Source organism: Bos javanicus, chromosome 9 (genome assembly GCF_032452875.1).
Source record: "Bos javanicus breed banteng chromosome 9, ARS-OSU_banteng_1.0, whole genome shotgun sequence".
Taxonomy (NCBI): domain Eukaryota; kingdom Metazoa; phylum Chordata; class Mammalia; order Artiodactyla; family Bovidae; genus Bos; species Bos javanicus.
This window is the reverse complement of record NC_083876.1, coordinates 21608548-21631885: the sequence shown is the minus strand read 5'-3', so window position 1 is coordinate 21631885 and position 23338 is coordinate 21608548. Positions and strand designations below refer to the sequence as shown.

The following is a 23338-nucleotide window of genomic DNA, read 5'->3' as shown; positions in this document are numbered from 1 at the left end:
ATCCTGAATTTGATGTTTGGCTCTGCCATTTGTAAGCTGAATGACTTTTGACCAGTTACTCATATCTCTAAAGCTGAATTTCTTATCCAAAAAAAATTTTTAAGGGATAATAATAGCATCTTTCTCATCATGTTTTTATAAAGGGTAAAACACTTGGCACAGTGTCTGGACCAGAGAAAGTGACAATATAAATAATGACCATCATTACATTGCTGGCAAGAAACTTTTGAAAACAAATGACGGAAGTGGAGAAAAAACTGAATGGAAGGAAAAATGAAGAGCTGGCAAGACTAGTCTGGATGCAGGAAGTAAAAGAGAATGCCATATCAAAGTGGATTCTGGGTTTGGGGCCTGAGAAAACAGGAGGTACCACTAGTATTCATGAAAAATAATGCTAGTAGGAGGGATGCAAGTAACTTCTTCACTGTACTCACTGTCTCTGGAGAGGGACTGGAATTCTCCCCAAGACCATGTCAGACATAGGCATGGCTGCATAATCATCTCAGGAACTGGACTGGAACAGAAAATTGAGACTTTAAGGACTATGAAGGAGGATCATGTGTTGGAAGACATGGTAGAATAATAGGTGAAGAATGAGAAAGAGAAATAATAGAAACACAGACACTAGAATTAAGTATGAATAAAGGAACTGAGGAGCTTTCCAGGGGGCTCAGTGGGTGAAGAATCTACTTGCAATGCAGGAGACATGGGTTCGATCTCTGAACCAAGAAGATCCCCTGGAGCAGGGCATGGCAACCCGCTCCAGTATTACTGCCTGGAGAATCCTATGGACAGAGGAGCCTGGGGGGCTACAGTCTGTCTGTTAGTTGCTCAGTCATGCCGGACTCTTTACGACCCCATGGACTGCAGCCCACCAGGCTCCTCGGTCCATGGGATTTTCCAGGCAAGGATACTGGAGTGGTTTGCCATTTCCTTTTCCAGGGCTACAGTCTATAGGACTGTAAAGAGTCAGACACGACTGAAGCAACTGAATACACACTCACGCAAAGGAACCAGGCACCAGGAGGAAACTTAAACCTAGAACTGGAACTGAAATTGAATAACAGATCAGGATTATTTCCTAAGGCAAAACCTTTGCTCTTGTTTTTTTCTTTTAAAAGAACTTATCAATTTTTAGTAAATATTCAATGTATTGTGAAACATTTATAAAATATGTATAGGTATAAGAAATATCATAGTCAGAGAAGCAGCCAGGTTTTATGGAGTTTTTAGGGCATTCTTTAAATAAAAGAAGACACAACCAAGAACACAAAATTTGATACAAAATTGTTTTAGACAAGGACTTTCCTGGTGGTCCAATGGCTAAGGCTTCATGCTCCCAATGCAGGGGGAGCTGGGTTCGATCCCTAGACAGGGAACTAGATCCCACATGCCACAACTAAAAAGAATAAGAGATTCTGTGTGCTGCAATTAATATCTGGTGCAGCCAAATAAATATATATTTTAAAGTATTATATATAAATAGATATAATTAGAAGTAAAAAGGGCACTTCTTCAAAATTAAAAAAATAATTCACAATAAATCACAGAATTTTAAAAAGCACAGTGTTACAAATCCAGAAAAACATATTTATTTAGTGGTTTATTTTTGCTTTATTTTTAGTTGTGTGATGGAGAAATGCATCCCATAACTCCTCCATCATTAAGGGTTTAACTAAAGAGTTTGCTCTAGCTCTGGGTGTGATTTTGATGAGAGATGATTGTGAGGAAAAGAATGAGGAGGCAATGGTAGGAGGTGGGGCAGCCCTCAGATTGCTTCCTTTCAGTGCCAATCAAACAACACAACTTGGCACTGTGGCTGAGATTTAGCCTGAACCGTGCAATGCTTCTGCCTAGAAATCCATCCCCTTCAGAGTTAGTCAAGCCATGCTTTTGTATTTGCCCATTATGCTGAATTGTGATGTACAGTGAGATGAGGAAGCATGGGTGGGGAGTAGAGGAAGGAGGGAAAAATTAGGGGTGGGGGGGAGGTGGTCACAGGGTGGAATCTTTAATGATAAGACCTTTCCTTCTGGAAGTCCCAAATAGATAGCAGTGAAAACTGAGAGAGATTTTGTAACCAGAATGTATTTATGTATATTTTGGTAATTTAAAGATAGGGCTTCCCAGGTGGTGCTGGTGGTAAAGAATCCAGCTGCCAATGCAAGAGATATAAGAGACATGGGGTGCGATTCCTAGGTTGGGAAGATCCCCTGGAGAAGGGCATGGCAACCGACTCCAGTTCTTACCTGGAGAATCCCATGGAGCCCAGTGGGCTATAGTCCCTAGAGTTGAAAAGAGTTGGACACAACTGAAGCAACTTAGCATGCACACAGGTAATTTAAAATGATAGATAAATGTATCTATTTATCGATTTGTCCATATATACAATGGAATACTACTCAGCCACAAAAAAGAGTGAAATTTTTGCCATTTGCAGCAACATGGATGGACCCGGAGGCATTATGCTGGGTGAAATAAATCAGACAGAGAACAACAAATGCTGTATTCACTTGCATGTGGAATCTAAGAAATACAACAAACTAATGAATATAAAACAAAAGATGCAGACCCACAGATATACAGAACAAACTAGTGGTTACCAGTGGAGAGCAAGATTATGCAATAGAGAGGTGGGGGAGTGGGAGGCACAAACTATTGTGTGTAAGACAGGCTAACAGGAAGTATTGTATGACACAGGGAATATAGCCAGTATTTTATAATAACTATAAATTAAGTATGACCTTTAAAACTGTGAATCACTATATTATACAGTATATCATACTTTGCATTGATCAATTTTTTTTGTGAAAAGAAACAAAGGAATACACACACACACAGAGATGCCCACATAAAACCATGTGGAAAGATATACATGAGGCTATTTTTTAAGTTACACTAGGGGAGTAGGTTTGGTATGGGAAAATGAGAAAGTTTTTACTTTTTTACTTAAGCCAGCTGTTTTACTGTTTACTATTTACAATGAATATCTATTTTATTGAAACAAAATTTTAAGACTATATATATAGTATATACTATATATAACCAGACACATGTAGAGTAGTGGCTAAGACCAGTTAAGCTGGAGAAACTATCAGGTATTCTCTTCTTGTAGCATCGTTATCAGCTGCTCAGGGAAGAATATTCTATTTCATCATAACTTATGATAAACTTACCATGGAATGTGTTGTATGAAAGGAGAGAATGTTGGCACTCCCCTTGATAAGGATGGAAGAGACTCTCGGACCTAACAATATGCGTACGGTTAAGGCATTGCCACCTACTTTGTGGCATCTAACCACTGTTGGGCTCCCCTGGTGGCTCAGCTGGTAAAGAATCTACCTGCAATGTGGGAGACCTGGGTTCTATCCTTGGGCTGGGGAGATCCCCTGAAGAAGGGATCTTGTATGTATGTGAGAGTTGGACTGTGAAGAAGGCTGAGCACTGAAGAATTGATGCTTTTGAACTGTGGTGTTGGAGAAGTTTCTTGAGAGTTCTCTGGACTGCAAGGAGATCCAACCAGTCCATCCTAAAGGAGATTAGTCCTGAGTGTTCATTGGAAGGACTGATGTTGAAGCTGAAACTCCAATACTCTGGCCACCTGATGTGAAGAGCTGACTCATTTGAAAAGACCCTGATGCTGGGAAAGATTGAGGGCAGTAGGAGAAGGGAACGACAGAGGATGAGATGATTGGATGGCATCGCCGACTCAATGGACATGAGTTTGGGTAGGCTGCAGGAGTTGGTGATGGACAGGGAGGCCTGGTGTGCTGTGGTTCATGGGGTCGTAAAGAGTTGGACACGACTGAGTGACTGAACTGAACTGAACCCACTCCAGTATTCTGGCCTGGAGAATTCCATGGACTGTATAGTCCATGGGTTTGCAAAGAGTCAGACACAACTGAGTGACTTCACTTTCACTTCTGTGAACTAAAACTTTAGATTAAAAATCAAAACAAAACCTGGGCAAAGAATCTGTTCTACTTCTTGTCATTTAGATCATCAATCACACAGTAGTTAAATCCCAGCAATTGGCATCATATTAATCAGATCACGATGGCTAGCTTCTTCTTATCTTTTACTCTCTCATTTTCTGATTTCTTTTCCAGTTCTTATTTAGCCCTAATTATTTGATAGCTTTTTCAATGAGCAACATTGAAATCTCCAGCCTTATTGAAAATGAATTATACTATGAAACAGTCAGAACAGTGATATTACAATGCTCCTCTTTATATATTTAAAGATTTTCTGAACAATATTAACTATAGCCTGTAACTTTAAGTCACATGTAGTCAGTCCTGAAAATGGAGATGTGCAAGTGGGTTCTAGATAATAATTCAGAGTGCTGAATGGTGCTAAAAATTTCCCAAGGGGTCAAAAAGCTCTCTTTGGGTTATTAGGGAAAGAAAACGGACTACTGTATGCACAAGGGATTTGGGAATGAAAGGTACTATAGAAATAATAGGACTAATTGTTATTACTTTATTAATTGTTATTCTGTTTTGATTTATTGCTTTCTATTTCAAGTCTTCAAAGATTTCAATTTTATAGAATTTTATGTAATTTCTTTTCTTAAAATCTTCACTTAATATCAATGATATTTTTTACCCCACTTCCTCTGATAGTTCAGTGCTTAGAAACCATATGACATTATAAGACAATAAAAATAATTTTCTGAGGTAAAATTTACTTTAAAGACAATGGTATGGCTTATAGTATACCTACCATTTTTATGTTAGATGAAGAAAAATATATAACACATGTAGACAGACATGCTGCTGCGGCTTAGTTGCTCAGTCGTGTCTTACTCTGTGTGACCGCATGGACTACAGCCCACCAGGCTCCTCTGTCCATGGAATTCTCTAGGCAAGAATACTGGAGTGGGTTGCCTTGCCCTCCTCATAGACACACACATATATTTATATAAATAAAAGCTTATTTTTAAATTTGACTACAAAGTAATGTATCCTCATGATAGGTAATTTGGAAAACAAAAGTATAAATAAGAAAATATTTTAAACATTTCTAAATATATCAATTAAACAAGTCCTTAATAGTTCAGTATATTTTCTTCCAATTTTTTCTTTTAAATATTTGTGTACACACATGAACATTCCATATCTTTTAAAATTGGGATCATATTCTTTTTTTTAGGGGAGGGGAATGCCATGTCCCATGACTTTCAGGATCTTAGCTCCCCAACCAAGAATTGAACCTAGACCCGGACAGTGAAAGCTCTGAGTTCTAACCACTGGACTGCCAGGGGATTTCTGAGGTCATATTCTAGCTATCATTTTATACCTATTCTTCAAACCCATTCTGAGCATTTTTTTTTCATGAGATTAAGCATTATTTGTAAAAAATATGTTTAATGAATATATAATAGTCATCACATGGCTGTATTAAAATATCTATAAACATTTCATATTGTGTCAGTTGAGGTTCTGAAAGGAAGCAGGTGACCCAGTCAACTGATGCACTGGCTAGAATTAATAAAGGGATGCTTTGCAAGTGAGAGTTCAGGGCCAGGGACACCAAGAAGGGATGGCAAAGTACCCAGGAGCCATGCCACACAAGCCTGAAGAGGGAGAGGGAAGCATGGTTACCAGGATCTGAAGAGCTGCAGCCATCAGAAAGGGTCTCCAGATAGAAGCTTTGGTGGAGAACTCAGCTGCTCTCAACCCCAGCCTGGCAGGGGCTTGTGAAGTCAGTGCTCCAATTTCTCTCTGTTTCTACCTTCCAATCTCATGCTTCTGCTTACCACTGACCAAACCCAACCAGAAATCAAAGAGCAAGAGAATCAGCTGATGTTGAGAACAGAGATCTCGGTCACTGCCCCGGGACAAGAGTGGGAAAAGGTGGACAGTATATCTGAACTGGCAAATATTCAGCATACTTATAGTTTTCAGTGTTCCCCCGTCCCCACCTTTTCACTATTAGAGCAATAGACAGAAAGAAAGTCAGGTTGCTAAGTAGTGTCCAACTCTTTGCAACCCCATGGACTGTAGCCTACCAGGCTCCTCCATCCATGGAATCTTCCAGGCAAGAGTACTGGAGTGGGTTGCCATTTCCTCCTCCAGGGGATCTTTCTGACCCAGGAACTGAACCCAGATTTCCCACTTTGCAGGCAGACATTTTACCATCTGAGCCACCAGGGAAGCCAGAGCTTAGAGCAATAAGGCTGTGAGAAATACATTTGCAGGCTTGTTCTTCAGTTCTTTTAGATAAGTATCCTGAGAATGATCCATCAGACTGCCCTATCGATGATGTGATAATGGAAAAGTAAATTTGAATCAGGCATCCCATGCATGACTAAAATCATGTCACCTAATCAAGAATCAATTGTCCTTTTTTGCTCCATGCTGCTGCTGCTGCTAAGTCGCTTCAGTCGTGTCCAGCTCTGTGCGAACCCATAGATGGCAGCCCACCAGGCTTCCCCATCCCTGGGATTCTCCAGGCAAGAACACTGGAGTGAGTTGCCATTTCCTTCTCCAGTGCATGAAAGTGAAAAGTGAAAGGGAAGTCGCTCAGTCGTGTCCGACTCTTAGCGACCCCATGGACTGCAGCCTACCAGGCTCCTCCGCCCAAGGAATTTTCCAGACAAGAGTACTGGAGTGGGGTGCCATTGCCTTCTCTGGTTTTGCTCCATAGCTGATATTAATAGGACCCACAGCATAGGATTTTTTGGTTTCCTATGTAGGCGCATATCCCATGCTGCCAAACCCAAGTGGCATCTTATATTAGCAAAATGAGGCAAAGTCACAGACCACTGACCTCAAACCATCCATTTCAGAACTCTCTATTTCTGCCATTCAACAGAAAATAAGACAAAACCTCCAGGACAACAAAGGGAAGAACTCAGAGTTTTATATCTGTCCCTCATTGTTATTTTTCCTAAAAGGAACTCACTCCCTCCTCGAGGATATCTTCCCAACCCAGGGATCAAACCCAGGTCTCCCTCATTGCAGGCAGATTATTTACTGTATGAGCCATCAGGGAAGCCTAAAAGGAACTCAACATGTAGTTTTAAAGGAAGCCAGATTGCTGGAGAACATTTTAATCTTTATAGCATGGGTTTTTAAAGTGTGGTTGGATTTGGCCTTGCAAGTAGCTTATTCAGCATGTCCGATTCTTTGCAACTCCATGGACTGTAGCCCACTAGGCTCCCCTGTCCATAGGATTTCCCAGGCAAGAATACTGAAGTGAGTTGCCATTTCTTCCTCCAGGGGATCTTCCTGACCCAGGAATATAACCCACATGTCTTGCATCTTCTGTATTGATACGCAGATTCTTTACTACTGCACCAGCTGGGTAGTTACCCCAATAACTTACTAACAACAACTCAGTTTTATCCAGACATACTAAGAAAGAAGCACATTAAAATGATGACTCAGCCATTCCCTTTTTATAGAATGTTGAATATGGTGGGGATCAAATCCCCTGCAGTTGCATGAAATGCTATTAGTATGAATTTTTATGATCTCTTCTGAAAAGCCTTCTGATAGAAAAAATACTATATCAAATTGTCTCTTTCACCATAGGAGAGAAAACTATTTTAACTAAATAAGAGAATATTCTTGTCTTTCCTAATCCATCAAAACAGCTAAGTGCAAGGGACAATTTCTTACCAAGGATTTGAGAAGATGGCAGCATGAAACTTTCACATCCCCCCTGATATATTACCAGGTTTGTGAGCACTGGGAAACTTTTTCTTCCTTAATTTCCTCTCAAGAAGTTCTTTAAAAGGCTGTATACAAATGGGAAGTCTCGAAGATCATTTTGTATATTGTACCTCAAAAAATCAATACAGTGACAGTGTAGCACTCAGAAACTTGGTGATTTGATTCTCTTATTTTAACTTCTGGAGCTGCTATAACAAAATCACACCAATATTCATGGACAAAATTCAATTTTTATAACAAACCTCTTTATAGAATCAACAGTGTAAGAATCCAGACAAGTTTTATATGGATTTCACATGGGAAATCTGATTTCCTTTCTTTTTCCTTATAAAAATGAATCCTAGTCCCAGTTTGATCCAGTAAATATAATTACTGAGAACTTTACAACGTATTACATGCTTTATGTATATTTCAATGCTTTTATTTGTATTTTATATACTTAGGGTAATTAAGGACATTCACCAAAGTGAAAGTAGTTGAAGAAGTATTTTAACCTCTTTTTCTGTTCTATGACTAAGAGGAATTCTAATTTTAATTAAATGAAATTAATTATTAAACATATTGAATACAAACTATGCTGGAGAGAGTGATATTCACATTCAATGTGAATGGCAAATATGCAGAGATACTAGGATGCAAATGGTATAGTTTCTGTTCTCAAAAACTTTAAAATCTAAATAGTAGGATAAGACAATAAGCATACTAATTACAAAACTGAATATTGTAAGAATTTTAAAATAGAGAGAAGAAAGAGGGAGAATCAATCAGAATTAAAATGCAGAAATGGGCCAAGTGATAGGAAAAGATTTACATAAGTGACACCTATTGGTAAGGGTTTGGGAGTTTGGGTATTATGCATGTTTGTATGTATGTATTTCTACTTTTTATTTTATAGAAATGTTAGAAGCACAGAAAGAGTATGGAGTTTTCATGTACCTTTCATGCAGCTTTCCCTAATGATGATATCTTATATAATTATAGCATCTTATTATCAAAACTAGGAAATTTACATTTATACAAGACTTAACTAAACTGTAGACATCATTAAGTCTTATTTCACCAGTATTTACATGTACTCATGTGTGTGAGTGGATTCCCTGGTGGCTCAGACCATAAAGAATCTGCCTGTAATGCAGCAGACCTGGTTTTGATCCCTGGGTTGGAAAGATCACCTGCAGGAGAGCATGGCAACCCACTCCAGTTATTATTGCCAGGAAAACCCCATGGACTGAGGAGCCTGGTGGGCTGCAGTCCATGGGGTCACAAAGAGTCGACCATGACTAAGCAACTAAGCACATAGTTCTATGAAATTTCATCACATGTAGATTTGTGGAACCATCAGCACACTAAGGACAGATCTATTCCACCACCATCAAGAAAACCCCTCTTGCTACCCTTGAACAGTCACCCCTTCTCTTTAAGTCTAACCCCTGGAAATCAATAACATGTTCATCTTGCCAATTTGGCATTTCAAGAATATTATATAAATAGAATCAAACAATATGCAATCTTTTGTGCTTGGTTTTTTTCATTTGGTGTAATATCCTTAAGCCCATAAGATCTACCTAAGTTGTTGCATGCATCAATAGCCCATTCTTTTTAGTTGCTGAATAGTATTCCATTGAATGGACATGTCACAGTTTATTCATCTATTTGACCAGTTGAAAAAAAGAGAAGGGCTGTTTTCACCACTGGGTTATTAAAAATAAAGCTGCTATGAATGTATATAGGTTTTGTTTGTGAATTTAAATTTTTATTTCCTTAGGACAAACATCTAAAGTGTGATTGCTGGGTCATAAATTGTTTAAAGGTATAATTTTAATAAATTTATAGTTATCCACCACTATAAGCATTCTTGTATAAGCATTATTTGTGAATATTCTTAGTGATTTCAAATAAGAATTAAAATTGCTTTGCCAGGGGGATATGCAGGTTTTAATTACTTTTAATAAATTCAAAAAAGTCAAGATAATTTCCAATATTTCACACCAGAATTATGTGAGCAGGTCCATTCTTCAATTTTGAAATAACATGAGTATTATCATTTAAAAGTGTCACCAACCTAAAGTCCAAAATTGGTATCCCGTTTTCAGTTGCATTGTGATTGCTTATGAGGAGAGTATTTCTATTGAATAGTTGCATTCTTTGATGAACTTCCTATGTATCCATTTCACCCAACTTTTGCATGGGGATTTTAAATTTTTTCTTACTGATTCTTAATACTTATGTGTGTGTATTTACACAAATAAAATAATATTGCTGAAAGTCTGTGTTTGCCTTTTAATCTTTTTAAAAATGCTTTTTGACATCCATACATTTCATGCCATTAAACAGGCCAATCTAACATCCTTTTTTAAATTTATGGTTTTTGCACTGAATATTCTGCCTAAAATCTTTGCCCACATAAAGATTATGATTTCCAGCATCTTCTCTAGTAATTTTACACTTTTTATTTTAAACATACATCATTATGCCATTTGAAATTTATTTCAAAAGAAAAAAACAGATAAAGAACTAACTTTACTGTTTACCAGCTTTAGCCAGTGGTCCTAGCACATTAAAAGAATTTTTGTTTTCCCCATTAATTTAAAGTGCTATCTTTATCATACACCAAATTCTGTATTTATTTAGGTATATTTCTGAATTTATTCTTCTCTTTCATTGGTCTCTTTTTCTATTCATGTATCAGTATTATATTTTATTCAATATTGACTTTGTGATACATTTTATAATCTATAGGTTAAGTTCACAACCATTACTTGATCAATTATGAAAAAAGTCACATTGGAATATGAGGATTTTTACTACAGTTAGTAAAATGTTTAGATATATGTGGAAATGATTAACATCTTTTCAATATGGAAAATTTTCATTCAGTCTCTTAATAAAGAAGTATTGCATATTAGTTGCTAAGCTCACACCTAGATTATTTTATTTTGGGGTGTCATTATGAACTGATCATTTTTTCATGTTATGTTTTCATATTATGTTTTGACAAGTTATGCTAATATTTGGATTAGTTTTCCATTAATTCATACATGAGATTATGCTACAGTGGGGTTTTGCTAATTGTATATAAATACACTGTAAAGCTCTCCTTCATTCTTTATCCTCTAAAACCATTTAGGTAGCATGAGAATGGTTTATTCAGGGAGCAGGAATAAACCTGAATGGTTTATTTGGGGAGTGGGGATGGGAATCTACTCACACAGCCAAGCAGGTTGGGTACCTAGGGCAAGGGGAGAGTCCTTCCTTGATACCTCTCTTCATTTCCTATAAAATTATTTGTTTCCTGACACAGTCTCTTCTTTAACACACTTTCCTGTTTTGCTTATATGTATTTTCTTGGAAAATAATCCATTTTCTTTAAGACTATTGAAAATTTTTTAGCATAGAACTATACAAACTATTCAATTTGTGATTTAGTAATTTTTAATAAAAAATTAGAGCCACTAATTGAATTCTTTCTGACGATAGTATTATGCAATTAGAAGCAAACATTAAAATATCTTTTCTCTAGGTCTAGTGAAAATTTTTTCTTTTCTTTTTTTTAAATCGATTTCCTTATTTTCCCCCAAAGAGGAACACTGAACTCATATCTGTTTCCACACACCTTTTTCTCTCCCTTGATTGTGATCTCTTTCACATCCTCTCTCTTCCACTCCCCTTTTACCTCAGTTATGCCCAGCCTTTTTTCTCCTTCTCTCCACCTTCAAAAAGCAATTATAATTTAGAAAGAATTCAGACTAACACATTCCCAAAAAGCTTCAGTTAATATATTCCTCACCACCTGAGCAGAATCATGATTCCTGTAAAGAAACAGACTCTGTGACTTCTGAGAACTCTACAGTCTGGCTCAACAGGGACCTTTCAGTCAGTTACATATGTCGGGGGTTACCTTGCCAAATAGACAGAGGCCAAGTGAAGTAAGATTACTTACAAGCTCTTTCCCTGGATACTCTTCTGCCTTCTAGCCTCGGTTATGTTTAGCTTAATAAATATGGACAGAAACAAGCAATTTGGAATGAAAGATGGAAGTATGATTCCAGCTAATGTACAGAAGCTGTATTCATAGAGAAGACCTCATGGAGCCTAAGGGTATACTTGCCTGTTCTTTTTAATAGGTTATGATACAACTTGACACTTTACTACTCTTCAAGTTGGGGGCTTTGGGATACAAGGGAAACAAACTGATTCAAATCACTACAAGGAAAGATGTTTAGTGAAGGATGCACATAGTAGCAGAACTAGCAAACCACTAGGGCCCGAAGCGGTAAAACATTTTGCATAAATTGCTCTCCTATCCTCCCAGAAATGGTTCCTATCTTGAGTTAGGAACCCAGTTCCCATCAATACCTCCCCTGCTGTGCCTCCCAAGAAATGCATCACCTGATCCCTACCACCAAGAAGCTTGGAGTCAAACTATATGACCTCTAAAATAAGAAATGGCCTCATGATTGCTAGTTGTCTGAAACCCCACAGCAAAAAGCTTATTAATAGCAATGCCATTTAGTGGAATGTTTTGTATCTGGTGACTAACAGAGGTAGGGACAAGCAAAGTAAAATTAGAAATTGTAAGGGAAAATATAAAATGGATTTTTTTCATCAATGTTGCATTTACTGTATTTTTTTTTTAAATCTCAGTACTTACTTGACAAATATTTTTTATCCCTCCCTCAGCTTTCAATGCCACTTAAAGAAAACATCCTAGGATGTGTATGATTGTGCTGTAATTACAGTTGAGGGCACAGTGGCATGTGATTGTGGTATAATAACTAAAGCCCTGGAGTGCCTTTTTATTCCATTAAAAATGACCTTAGCTTTGGATCACAGAGCTTTTGCATTGATTTGTCTCTTTTGTGGTTTCCTCTCCACAGGTCTGCTTCCCCATACAGGGTGATGCATTGAATTGTGACACATGGGAGTCAGTGAAATTAACTATCTTTCCCGTGAGAAATAATTCATCATTCAGCATTTGCTATTAACATGCCTCTGCTGGGAGTGAATGAAGTCACATGAAGAGTATGGAAGTGGTGGAGCAGATGGGAATTACATAAATATAATTTAGTGCTCATGATGGAGACAACAGTAATTTTCTCATCTGCAAACAGGAGGCATTTGGGCGGCAGAAAAGGAGATGTTGATACATTCAGTTGCTGTAAAAAGAAATGGCTCTAATTGCTTCTATGGAAATCATACCTATTTGAGGCTAATTTAAATTTTGTTTTCTGCCTGTCTCAATAGCGTATTCTAAAAGCTATGATTAATATTGGACCTGATCATGTCCTCTAGTAGGAAGACTGCCCCGATTTCTCTAGAATTGATAACGTACCTCTGCTCTCAGCACAGGCAGTGCGGGTCTCAGACCACTGCGCCTCTGGACTGGATTCTCGTTTGGGGGAGCAGGAGCTAGAAGGGGTGACATGAGCTGGGATCAGTCAAACCAGTTTAAAAAAATATCTATGAAGGGCTTCCTGCAAGCCAGATTTTGTGCATGCGATGGGGCCACAGCATAGATGAGAAAGCCCATGATGCGTATCTTCTCCAGCTTAGAAAGTATCCTTGAACCCAAGAGGACATGGGCCAAAGTGTCCACTGAAGTATTGTGTATAATAGAGAGAATTCAGAAGTGAGCCAAATGCGTATCAATTGAAGACTTGCAAAATAAACTATGTGATATCTACACAGTGGAAAACCATCCCAAATTTGTAAAGACTGAAGTAGATTTACACGTGGAAAGATATCTAGGGCCTCTGATGCTAGAGAATAACCAACTCTACAAAGTGATATATCCAGTAGGAAATGCTATGTAAACACACAAGATACTTTATATTTTCCTCCTAATCATCAGATGCATACAAACAGCTCTGAAAAAATATTCTCCATAGAGGGTCCTCCTGTATGGTGGCAGGAGTGCTGTTCACACTGGAGACGGGTCATTTGGTGACAGTCTGGTACCCCTCTCTCATGGCCCTCCACCCACCTCATGACTCTGGTTCACTTTAGGGAGTGAAAGGGGACAGGATTAAAGGTAATTGTCAAAGGGAACTTTGGTATTATCTACAAAGTTTTAGTTCTTAAAGGCAATTATGTTAATAAAGTAAATGTATATTAAATGTTAATAATTCAATAGTAATGTGTAACTTCTGCTTTGGGGATGCCAATGATCCAGAGGAGAAACATGTGTGTAATTGGGGCTTCCCAGGTGGGGCAGTGGTAAAGAATTTGCCTGCCAATGCAGGAGATGCAGGAGACGCAGGTTCAATTCCTGGGTTGGGAAGATCCCCTGGAGGAGGAAATGGCAACCCACTCTGGTATTCTTGCCTGGAGAATACCATGGATAGAGGAACCAGGCAGGCTACAGTCCAAAAGGTAGTAAAAGAGTTGGACATGACTGAGCATGCATGCTCTCTAACTCTAATAATGCTGATGCAAAACAAAGTGTGGTCCTTGCTTTCCTTGACAACTATTTGTGGTAGGGATATGGGAGGGGTGGCAGAGATCTGTCTCTCTGCTTCTTGGAGGAGTAGGGATTTAGTGAAAGTGTCCTCAGTGAAAGAAGACTTTCTACTCCACAGCCTTCTGGGCAGCTCTGGTAGTCTCACTAGCTGTCATCCATCAACCCAACCATGTCAGGAGACGTAATCCAGGGGACAAGAGGAAGGGTCTGGTGGAAGAGCCAGAGGACGGTTCTAGCCTGTACTCATTAGGAATGAAAGTAAAAGTTGCTCAGTCGTGTCTGACTCTTTGCAACCCCAAGGCCTATACAGTCCATGGAATTCTCCATGCCAGAATACTGGCAGGGGTAGCTGTTCCCTTCACCAAGGCATGTTCCCCACCTAGGGATCAAACCAGGTCTCCCACATGGCAGGTGGATTCTTTTTACCAGCTGAGCCACCAGGGAAGCCCATTAGGAATGGCTTATCTGCAATTAAATAAAATTAACCCTGGCTATCTAAAGCCAAGGAGAATGAATTGGTGGGTTATTAGAGGTTCACAGTGTCCACTGGAGGCTGGAGGACTAAACTTGAAAAATATAGACAGGAACTAAGCCCATGGAGGCAGGAGTTGGGGTGGTAATGATGCGGGAGAGTTCAAAATCTCTCATTCAGCAACAGCTGCCTGAACACGAATAAGATCTAGTAACCCCATCATCTTTGTCCTGGGTTGACTCTGATTGGTTCAGATTAGGTCACATTGGCTATCAGAGAGGATAAAGGGAGAAAACTGTCCTCAGCTAACACAGTGGATGATGGTATTCATAAATACAGTGCTAGGAGTGAGGGTCCCCCAAATAGGAATAGGGTGGGAAGGATGGAAAGTCCAGAGAGGCAGTGGTTACTAACTGGTTACTTAATAAGTACAAGGTGCTATTCTAAGCACTTAATATGGGCATTATTTAACTTAATAATTACAAACTCTGTCAGTTACATATTATCACTGCTATTATTCCTGTGTCACAGAGGGATTAAAAAACTTTCTCCAGATGGCAGATACGGACTTGGTGGTCTAGCTCCTAAGACTATATTTTTAATTATCTGCTACTGCAGATATCCACTCTCTGTCCCTTCCTTGCCTCCTGCCCCCCATCCCACTATTTCCCATAGGAATATGGAACATTTTAAAACATTGAATAGGAAATGTGTAAGACACATTATCCTTAGAGCAACCCAAAGGGTTTTCACAGCTGTAATCTCAGTTCTGCTTGTCACATCTCCAAATTTAGGGTGAGAAAATATTTTGATTATTTTTTCTATTGTTAAAGGAAGCAATTATAAATTCTATGACTTGCCTAAATGCCCTCTTGATTGAGCACTAAATTGAGACAAGAACTCAGAACCACTCAACTATCATTCATCCCTATTGTCAGAAAATAATAACTTCCTCCTTCAGTGAAGTTTCTAAAGCCAGTCCTCATTTTAAAATAGACTCTATAAACCACGCATCAGGTTAATTCATTAATCTTCCTTGTTTAAAACTATCCAGGGGTTCCCATCACATTTAGAATACAAACTTAACTCCTACTCAGGGCTACGAGCATTACAGGAGGGTCCCTGCTTCTGGGCCTCATCTCTTTCCACTCTTTCCCATGTTCTTTGTCTTCCTCTTATTTCCAAATATTCCAGACTAGCTCCTACCTTAGGACTTGAATCACTGTTTCTTCTGCTAAGATCCTCTAGAGAAGAGAATGGCAAACCACTCCAGTACTCTTGCCTGGAAAACCCCATGGACAGAGGAGCCTGGGGGGTTACAGTCCACAGGGTCTCAAAGAGTCAGACATGACTGAACACATGACACGTATCATCATATCCCTCTGCTAGGAATGCTCCTGGCCTACTCTTCACATGGCTGACTTTTTGCCCTTCAGCTCTCAACTTAAACTACATCTGGAAGACAACTTTCCTGACTAATCCTGAACTAAAGTAACCCTATCTCCTAATCCCTCCTCCCTGTGTTAATCTCCTGACTGATAGCATTTATTAGCCTGAGATTTTCTTTTTTATCTATCAGCTTATTCTTGAATGATGGAGTCTCTTTTCCATGAATGTAAAGTCCCAGAGGGCACCATTCCTGTCTGTCCTATATAAGACCATCTTTCCTGGTGGCTCAGAGGTTAAAGCGTCTGCCTGCAATACGGGAGACCTGGGTTCAATCCTGGGTCGGGAAGATCCCCTGGAGAAGGAAATGGCAACCCACTCCAGTATTCTTGCCTGGAGAATCCCATGGACGGATAAGCCTGGTGGGCTACAGTCCACAGGGTCGCAAAGAGTTGGACACGACTGAGCGACTTCACTTTTCCTTTCCAGCCAGCACCCTCAAATGTATGTGGGATACAAGTGATCATAGAATAAATTTCCAGTCTTCCCAAAGATCCAGGTTTTCCCTTTACCTCCCAAAGGTCAAATAATTATCTGGATGGGCTTGGAAAAATTCCCCTACTTTTACAGTTTGAGAAGCTGGGAAAAAATTTAAAGTAACCTGCTTGAGTTCACAGCAAGTTTGCAGCAAACATGAACTGAAATCTGAGTGTTTTCCACTCCCTAATAAAGCTCTACTCAGCTCCCTGGGCTGCCTACACTCTCAATGAGGAGCAGAGGTGACCTTTGATTTATAATCTCTGTGGCGTCATTATGAGAGGCAATGTGGATACACAGAGATGTTCCCTCTCTGGATAAGAATATCTTATCACTGGGATGGCTGGGCACCTGAACTTATGACAGCAACAAGTCTCTTTCGGCACTTCCCATGTACTATTTTAAGAGCTTATAGTGTAGTAATCTACACACTCCTCATACAACACCTATTAAGTAGATACTATCATCATCCCTATTTATAGACAGGAACAGAAGAATTTCTCAACTTCTGTTGAGAAACAGAAGTTAGGGAACTTGCCTAAGATTACATGGTTAGTAAAGTTATGGAGTAGGATGGTTCAGACTCAGGTATTCTACTCCAAAGTGCTTGGTTTTAACCCTGAGCACTGTTCTGCCTGCTCTGGCCATGAGGTACACTTTGTCCCCCCGAAACATCAAATCAGAGTTTCCATTGAGACAAAAGAGTTAAGAACTCTAGGTGAACTGGGAAGCAAATAGGAATAAGTAGTGCTATTTTATCAGTGCAGTATTGGCAGAACTGTCTTGCTTTTCCAGGCTTTAATTTTCTTTGTACAATGGTCCTCCATAAATGGCAATGAAAGAAACAGAACAAACACCATTGAGTCACTAGCTTCCGAGGTACTGAGTGGTGCTTTTATTGATGGCAGGTGTGTACAGCTTCCTGGAACATGTTGTTTGTGAATAAAGATATCTTTCTGGCATTAAGAGAGTACAGAGTATGTGGATCCTGCTGGCCTGGGAGCATGACACAACTAAATAATTGATTAAAGAGGGATGGCTCCTCTGCCTCTCCTCGTGGGCCAGAGTGTTTCATTTAAGCTGCTCTCTGCAGGCGGAGATGGCAGCTGGACTACGGCATGGCTCCAGCAGAGTCACAAGCAAAGTAGCACAACAGCATCTCTCTCACCTCATTAGGAGCAAGCAGCCCCTTTAGGTCAAAAGCTCTCTGCTTCCTGACTGAATGGGGACAATTTCCTAGGCTGCAACTGTTGCCACATTCCCCTTCTCAATTCCATTAAGTTTGAGTTATTGACTTTCCATTCTGATTGCCACTGAATTTTTTTTTTTAAATAAATCAGAGAGAGAGTCCAGAAGGACATAGGATCTTGGATATAAAAATAAATAAGCTGTCTTCAGAAAGATCAGAGGGCCAAAAGGGTATCTAGATGAAGTATTTCATTTGGTAACACAGTTTGCTGATGGCAGGGATGAGGTATCTTCCTTTACTCTTATTTTTTAAAAACCAGATAGGTGTGTAAGTTTTGGAATTTTCTAGCATACCTTTAACTGCTTTGATAGTGAAGTTTGGCCACAAAAGACGTGCTTATACTCCTTCACAGTCACATTTCAGATCGACTCTATTTAAAAGTGACAAACTAATTGTTTCTCTGATATTTTCTAAAGTAATATAGACCTATTGATACTCAAGGATGGATAGCTGGGCATGGTCGGGAATGGGTGGGTCAGAAAAGGGTTGTCAAATCTGCTTGGGGTTGAACCTTCATGAAAACACTCCTCTTTCTATTATTGCATAGCTGAAACCCAGCATGGGGGTGCTTCCTGGGTAGCTCAGCTGGTAAAGAATCTGCCTGCAATTCAGGAGACCCCAGTTCAATTCCCGGGTCAGTAAGTTCTCCCGGAGAATTGGTAGCCTATCCCTAGGGAAGGGATAGGCTACCCACTCCAGTATTCTTGCCTGGAGAATCCCCACGGACTAGGCTACAGTCCATGGGGTCACAAGGAGTCGGACACGACTGGGTGACTAAGCATAGCATAGCACAAAACTCAGCTCACATATAGTAGGTAAACATCCAGTCTTTTCTTACGGAAATAGTTCTTAGTTTAAAAAATTATCATGAACAATTAACTGAATTACTGCTTTATAAGTTTATTAAGTTACATAGTTGCCCAATATTTCCAAACTAATTAGCAACTATACAAAATTCAAACTATTTTTTTCAACTCCATTTCCCCCAGCACCTCAATAACAAAACCACCGGCAAACTAATATTCACTGTAGGAAGCACACTTGAGAGACCATACAAATCTGCCCTTTGGACTGGACAAAAATGTTCTGGAAAGAGCAACTTTAAAATGGCTCAACCCAAATAGTAGAAATAACACAGAGTAGGATTTTAGAGACTCGTATCTCCTTCTAATTAGCTGTCTGTCTTTTGGCAAATTGTTCAGACCCTCTGACCTTCATCTCTCTCAGCTTTAAACTGGGAATGCTAGCATGTGCTGTCTGCAAACCCCTTAAGGTTGCTGCAAGTATCAAAGTGATATTTGTAAATTAAAATATGCTCTCCAAATGCAGGATGTTATAGACCTTAAATAGCTAAGCTATGTATGTGTCAAAGTTTTGTCCTTGGGGCCTCATATTTCTCTAAGTGAAGCTATCTGATTTGTCTTTCAACATTTTTTAAATATCAGCCTGAGAATTAAGAAAATAAAAGTAAACAGACTTTTTGGATTTTTATTTCCAAATTCAACCTGAGAATTGAAATTTCTGGCACTGACTAAATACCACTTACGTCTGTCTAGTAGTGGTGTCAATCAAAATGGCAATATTCCAAGTCTGTTAGCGTCATCATTAACAGACTTTTCCTTACACTGCCAATCATAAAATTTATTGGTGCTTTAAAAGGAGTGAAAAAATGGCCATTTTCTTTTCCTGCTAAGGTTTCTGTATACTCAGTTCTGATTCTTTGAATTAAATATAAAGTAGCAGTGAATATTTTAATAAGATCTCTGCCTCAGAAAATATAAAACCATAAAAATATAGGCAACAGAATAATTTCTAGAGATTAAATGCAAATATGGGGTTAATTATTCTAGCAAAACCAATTAAAAAATAAATACAAATATTTTGCTGCCTCCATAACTCATCTTCCCCAGAAAATATGAAGGTGAAAATCTCTGTGTGTCTCATTAAACCAATGCTTCAAGTTTCCATTTTCAATCCACTTAGAGAATCATAGAAATTCCAAATTTTCATATACAGAAACTGCAATCACATGATCCATTGTCTTGATGTTTATGGTTGACTTTCCCCCACAAGAAAGTCAGACAGTTAAGAACATTAAAAATTGTCCTTCAGAGGGACTTCCCTGGTGGTTCAGTGGTTAAGACTCCATGCCTTCAATACAGGTGACAAGGGTTCAATCCCTGGTTGGAGAACTAAGATACCACATGTTGCACAGTGTAGCCAAAAAAAAAAAAAAAATTGTCCTCCAGAGAAGGTTCTGGTCTAATACTTCACTCTGTAAAGTGGTCAGGGAAGATCTCTAACACCTAAACAGAAATCTCTCTTGACAGAAAGACTATTCCATAGGTGATGGACCCACAGAGATGCATATTATTATTCCTTGCAATGGTTCAGTGGAAAGAGACCTTGATCTGGATTCGGAAGAGAGGTTTGAGTTCCAGCACCAACCTAAAGGCTGAGTGGCCTCAGGCAATTCACTGAACTTCTCAAGACTCAGCTTCCTCCATCTGTGAGATATGAGTAATAACAGCTTAACTCAGTGTTGTTGAGAGAGTCAATTCAAACAGATCTGTGCATGTCCTTGCTAGACTGTGAAACGCTAATAAATGCACAGCAAATATCATTCCTGACGAGGTAATTCAAATTAAGTACTTGCTTTGATTTTCAAAATGATTTGGATGAAAACCAGTAAAGTATGAATACTTTCACCCTCATTTTGTGCAACAGAACTGGTCAGTTGTTCATTAGTCCTAATCAACTCCATATTTGGGAGATGTGCATTTAACTTTGAAACCTGCCTTCCAAGATACTATAAAGTGCCCCCCCCCACCAGTTGCTTCCACCCTGAAATTATTGGCTTGTGCAACAAGCAGCAGAATGGCTTGTTCACATTACTGTATTCAGACAGTGTCAAGATATTGCACTTTTTTAATACCTCCTATTCTACTAGTTTTCCATACATCCATACCCCCTACTCCAGGCACGTCTATTTGCCTGCTACTCCATCACACCGCTTGCTGCTTCCTCTTCTATATTTTTAGGTTGTTTATTTCCTCTGGAACCTTCGTTTCTTTAGAACAAAGCATTACTCCTACCCGCTTTAAGATCCACCTTTTCGGTACAAACTTCCATGACTAAGTCTTGTTCTTCTTTGTTGACTCTGTTTTCAAGTTCACATTTAGAAAAGACTCATACAAGATCCCATATTTCTGCAGATGTTGATAGGGTTTTAGGATACTCCCTAATCTAAGACTGGGTCTGCATAATGACTGTGAGTGAAAAGTGAAAGTGTTAGTTGCTTCAGTTGTGTCTGACTCTTTGGGATCCCATGGACTGTAGCCCGCCAGTCTCCTCTGTCCATGGAATTCTTCAGACAAGGGTACTGGAGTGGGTTGTCATTCCCTTCTCCAGGGGATCTTCCTGACCCAGGGATTGAACCCATGTCTCTTGCACTACAGGCAGATTCTTTACTGTCTGAGCCACCAGGGAAGCCCGAATGACAGTGGATTCATTAAATAATTTCAGTCCTTTCATTGCAGCTTTTTAAAAAAACAAACCAAAAAAAAAACAAAAAAAACAACAATCAAAAACCCAGAAGTACAAAACTGGTTCATCCAGTTCCCATTTATGAAGAGAAACTGCTATGAATCAGATTAAAAGTGAAGGTCACTCCAACTTAATATGTGTATGCATGAATGTGTGTGTGTGCGTGTGTGTGTATGTGTGTGTGAGCATCTTAGTTGCTTAACTATTTAACTGCTTAATCAGTGGGGCAGAGATGAAATTCATTAGAGTGGAAATTGTAATCTGTGCTGCTGCTAATTTGCTGAGCCTCAGACAACCCAGTGCAAGCCAGTTCCTCTCCTGTAAAATGAGTGTGTCACACTGGCTAACCCATGAGTCCCTCCAAGTATCCATGATACACTGACAAGGGGAAATCAGTAATCTACCTACATCATATCATAGCTGAAAAATACCTTGCCATTCTCTGCCACACCACTTATAGTGAATTTAAAGTTGATTTACTTTATATAAATGTTATTGTATGAGATATAAAACAAATGAAGCAGAAAGAAGAGAATGAAAAATGTGCTTCTCTCTTGGTCATTTTCTCTGTGGGGGTATACTGTGGGCTGGCATAAGTCCAAATGTTACAGCTTGTTCCTTGTCTGGTGCCACTATAAACCTTGCAAAGGAGTGGAGCCCCCTCCATGATTAAGTTCTTGATGCCTAGTTGCTTACTGTCCTGCACCAGTCTGAGTCCCAGAGTCTCTTGGCCTATTATCTCCACTAATTAAAAAGGCTCTTCTATTCCACCAGGTGTTTTTGGCTCACTCTGACTTCTGGAGCTTTGGAAGGAAGCAGGAAACTATGTAGGTGGCCTCGCAACAGCTTCCAAAGTGAAGCTGGGTCTACCTGTCCCTAATGTCACAGTTCTAGGCAGCCTGACCCAGGGTTCCGGATCAGCAGGTGCAAAGAACAGAATCTTAAGTCTTAAATCTTAAAAGTCTTAAATCAAATCACTCTTTTTGGATAAAAGACTCTGACATGCCTGTGGGCAGCTGACGGATGACCTAGGGATTTTGAAAACTTCATAAAATTTCGAAGGCATCGAAGACAACTGATAATGCTAAGTCTTACACAGAGCAAATGCTTTGTAAATGTTATTGAATTACTAAATCAGATTGAATAAGGTTTTAAAGAAAGTTGTTTAAGAGCAGTGATGGTGAGCCAAAACTAGGAAGATAAAGTTTAATGGAAACAAGCATTAAGTCCTATTCTTAGGTTGATATTAATAATAAAAGGGCCTTATGTTTGTACAGATTTTTACAGACTGCAATCATTTACACATACTTATTCCATTTAATGCCTACCTCAAGATGCCATGTCCATATATTATCACTTTTTAATGAATAAGACAGTATAACCGTGATACAGACAGTACAAACAAACAACTTGCCCAAAGTCATACATCTAGTCATTTGCTGAATGAACTCAAGATCAGGACTTCTTATTTTAAGTTTTGGGCTCCTCCTAGGATGTATTAAAGTGCTTTTGCAGCTAAGGGACTATGTGTGTTCAGATAGAGGAAGTCTTGTCTCCATCAAAATATCTTTGGTGAGTAGCAATTTTAACTTGCCTTTATGGAAATACATCATACAGGAAAGACTAACAAACCTTTTGAACTGTATTGGTCAGGCCATATCTGGAACACACATTTGTTTCTGAGTATTGTATGGTAAGGTTTGAGATGTATAAAGAGTCATAAAAGAGAGAGCTGCCAGCAATTTGTTCTAGTAGCTAAAATTCTGAAAACTCTGCCTTACAAAGAGTAGTTGAATTTGAGATGTTCTGCCTAGAAAAAGGAATATTGGTGGTGGTGGTGGAGTGATAATGGAAGGGAAAGTGCAAATTCAAAAAACTGTCTCCAAAGCTCTGAGTGGCTGCTACATCAGAGGGATTAGCTGTGTTGCTCTAGAGGCCAGAATAGAACTGCTGAAGAGACATTATTGAGATCATTTTTTCAATTTGATTTAAAGAAAAAATTAAAA

The 23338-nt window shown here is 39.0% G+C and overlaps 1 long non-coding RNA gene and 1 other non-coding gene across 6 annotated transcripts in view; one reads left to right on the top strand and one right to left on the bottom strand.

Moving 5' to 3' along the window:
- The window catches only part of LOC133253722 (uncharacterized), a 211503-nt gene that overhangs the window by 182064 nt on the left and 6101 nt on the right, over window positions 1–23338 (bottom strand). For 4 of the 5 annotated variants that reach the window (XR_009738395.1, XR_009738394.1, XR_009738398.1 and 1 more), the window contains exons 2-3: window positions 13015–13091; window positions 435–514 (exon numbers count right to left, since the gene is read on the bottom strand). This is a non-coding gene — a long non-coding RNA (uncharacterized LOC133253722). The remainder of the gene's footprint in view (window positions 1–434; window positions 515–13014; window positions 13092–23338) is intronic. The other variant, XR_009738396.1, reaches the window with a different exon arrangement.
- On the top strand, window positions 3185–3310 carry LOC133254519 (U6atac minor spliceosomal RNA). The gene has a single exon (XR_009738699.1). It is a non-coding gene; the product is annotated as a U6atac minor spliceosomal RNA (small nuclear RNA).